This window comes from Eurypyga helias, unplaced genomic scaffold (assembly GCF_000690775.1).
Source record: "Eurypyga helias isolate BGI_N326 unplaced genomic scaffold, ASM69077v1 scaffold21740, whole genome shotgun sequence".
NCBI classification, from domain to species: domain Eukaryota; kingdom Metazoa; phylum Chordata; class Aves; order Eurypygiformes; family Eurypygidae; genus Eurypyga; species Eurypyga helias.
This window is the reverse complement of record NW_010225302.1, coordinates 5,032-5,292: the sequence shown is the minus strand read 5'-3', so window position 1 is coordinate 5,292 and position 261 is coordinate 5,032.

Here is a 261-nt window from a genome sequence, read left to right as displayed (position 1 = left end):
TCCCGCCTCAGCCCCGCGGTGGGCAAGCCGCCATCTTAGCCCCCACCCCTTCAGCCCACCGCCACCCCTCAAAAACACCGCCAAAAAGCCCCGAAACTGGGCTGGGGTCCTTCGGCTGACACGCAAAAACACAAGAGAGGAGTTCTGCTGCTTCTCCTCTATTAATTAGGATTAATTTTAGCCGTGCAGCCGGGAGGGAGAATAGCCTTCAGACCGCTGTCAGGCGGGAACACAAGGTACCTCCTCACAGGGGGAGGTGGG